The sequence below is a fragment of the Nomascus leucogenys genome, chromosome 4 (genome assembly GCF_006542625.1).
Source record: "Nomascus leucogenys isolate Asia chromosome 4, Asia_NLE_v1, whole genome shotgun sequence".
Taxonomy (NCBI): domain Eukaryota; kingdom Metazoa; phylum Chordata; class Mammalia; order Primates; family Hylobatidae; genus Nomascus; species Nomascus leucogenys.
In genome coordinates, this window is record NC_044384.1 from 138,619,668 (window position 1) to 138,622,274 (window position 2,607).

At 44.0% G+C, this 2,607-nt stretch overlaps 1 non-coding gene across 1 annotated transcript; it reads right to left on the reverse strand.

Annotated features, from left to right (window-relative positions):
* Positions 1-743: 743 nt before the first annotated feature.
* On the reverse strand, positions 744-847 carry LOC115834871. The gene has a single exon (XR_004029872.1). It is a non-coding gene; the product is annotated as a U6 spliceosomal RNA (small nuclear RNA).
* Positions 848-2,607: the final 1,760 nt, after the last annotated feature.

Consider the following 2,607-nt stretch of genomic DNA (forward strand, 5'->3'; position numbering starts at 1 on the left):
TGCTCCTGCTCACTCTTTGGGTCCACACTGCTTTTATGAGCTGTAACACTCACCGCAAAGGTCTGCAGCTTCACTCCTGAAGCCAGCGAGCCACGACCACCGGAGAACGAACAACTCCAGACTCACCCTTAAGAGCTGTAACACTCACTGCGAAGGTCTGCAGCTTCACTCCTGAAGCCAGCGAGACCACGAACCCACCAGAAGAAACAAACTCCGAACCCATCCGAACATCAGAAGGAACAAACTCCGGACACGCCATCTTTAGAGCTGTAACACTCACCGCGAGGGTCCGCGGCTTCATTCTTGAAGTCAGTGAGACAAAGAACCCATCAATTCCGGACACATCAACACTTTGGGAGACCTAGACAGGTGGATTGTTTGACTCCAGGAGTTCAAGATCAGCCTGGGCAACATGGTGAAACCTCATCTTTACAAAAAATACAAAAATTAGCCGTGTGTGGTGGCGTGCCTGTAGTCCCAGCCACTTGGGAGGTTGAGGTGGGAGGACGAACTGAGCTCAGGGATATTGAGGCTCCTGTGACCCATGATTCTGCCGCTGCATTCCAACCAGGGCGACAGAAGGAGACTCTGTCTCAGGCCAAAAAAAAAAAAAAAAATTATATATATATATCTATCCCTGAAAGAAACGGCTAATATTTACTGACTGGTGTGTCTTCGTGCCATAGAACATTGACTCTCTCTTTTTTTTTTCTTCACATGCAGAAAAGAGGCTTCATTAAGAAAAAAATATGGAGCGCTTGACGAATTTGCGTGTCATCCTTGCGCAGCGGCCATGCTAATCTCTGTATTGTTCCAATTTTAGTATATGTGCTGCCGAAGCAAGCACAGAACATTGACTCTCATTTTCACTTCAGAACTATTCTGGAAGGCAATAGTTAATCAGTCCCATTTTGACAGAAGAAGGAAGAGGCTCAGAACAGTTAAGTAAGTTGCCCAAGGTTACAGAGCTAGTAAGTGGATAATAGCCCCATAGGTTTTCTCAGCATTTCCCATGAGACCAGGATGCAGCTGATGATTATTGGAAATATTTAGGTACAAAATAGTTTCGCCTAAAGTATAACCACAATTGAGTTAAAATGTGGCTTTGATTTGTTTGAATTATCCCCATAACTGCCTTGGTATGGCTACTTTCCTGGGCCGGGGAACACAATGGTATCACAGAGGTCCCCAAATTTCCTGCAGAATTCTATAAACCAGCTGGGTCTCTCTCTAAACTTCTTGGTATAAATCCTCTTCCAAAGGAAAAGGATGGTTGGAGTTATTTTTTTTTTCTTTTCCTTCTGTTTTTGTTCTGGCATTCTTTTGTGAGTATGGAACTGATTACTAAATACGGTCAAACAGCTTGAGACAGGCTTCCTGTGTGAATGTGAACAGTGCTGATTTCCAGCCTTGCATTTGATATGTTATCTGCGGCAGCTGTGCCCGACGTTGAAGTTTCAGATGGCTTCCTTCAATTTCCTGTATTGTTATAATGGTGGCTGTGTGTGCACATGTGCACGTGTGGACAGAGAAGGCAGTGGAGACAGAAGAGACGATGTTTCCCTGGGTTTACTTGGATTTTGTGAAAGGTTTTTAGTTAGATATTGAGAGGGCCGCATGTTTCAATGGAAAGAGCCCTGGTTAGTAAAAATGAAGGCCCTCTCTTGTCTGCCACTAATTGCCTGTGTGGTTTTTGGCAAATATTTAGTTCTCGGGCCCAATTCTGCTTCCTTATAAGGCCTCTCCCAGCTCAGAAATTTTTGTAACTCTGGTTTCTACTCAAAGCTTCACTTTCCAACTCCCCACTCTTGGCTGTTCTAAAACGTTTGTTTTTCCTCCTGATTTTACTTTCCAGCCCTTTTTTGTTCTCCTCCAGTTTCCATTACTATCCCATAGCCTTTTGGATTTAAGTTCATCTAGAAAAGTTCTTCCTTTCTCAGCTCTTATTTTTCAGCTGCTGTTGTCTCTGAAAAAAATATTACGAATGGTCGAATTTATCTTGGAAAGAAGATCCAGAATGTGTTGGCTTCCTGTTTTGTTGGTGAGACATCTAGAGCTTGGAGATTGGACTGTGGGTCAGGATTCCCCAGTAAGCCTTATGTGAGATAGCTCAGAGCTGCTGGGCTGGCAGTCACTTTTTTATCTCTGCTCTATTTTTATTAAACACAATTAACTTTAAATATGCAGGATAGGCCAGGCGCGGTGGCTCACGCCTGCAATCCAAGCACTTTGGGAGGCCAAGGCGGGCGGATCACAAGGTCAGGAGTTCGAGACTACCCTGACCAATATGGTAAAACCCCGTCTCTACTAAAAACACAAAATTTAGCTGGATGTGGTGGCACGCTCCTGTAATCCCAGCCACTCAGGAGGCTGAGGCAGGAGAATAGATTGAACCCGGAGGCGAAGGTTGCAGTGAGTTGAGATCCCGCCAGTGCACTCCAGCCTGGATGACGGAGCGAGACTCCGTCTCTCTCTCTCTCTCTCTCTCTATATATATATATATAGAGAGAGAGAGAGAGATATATATATATATATTCAATAAAATATAAATATTTATGTGCAGGATAATGGCATATCTAATTCATTTGCTTTTATGGCCCAGTATGA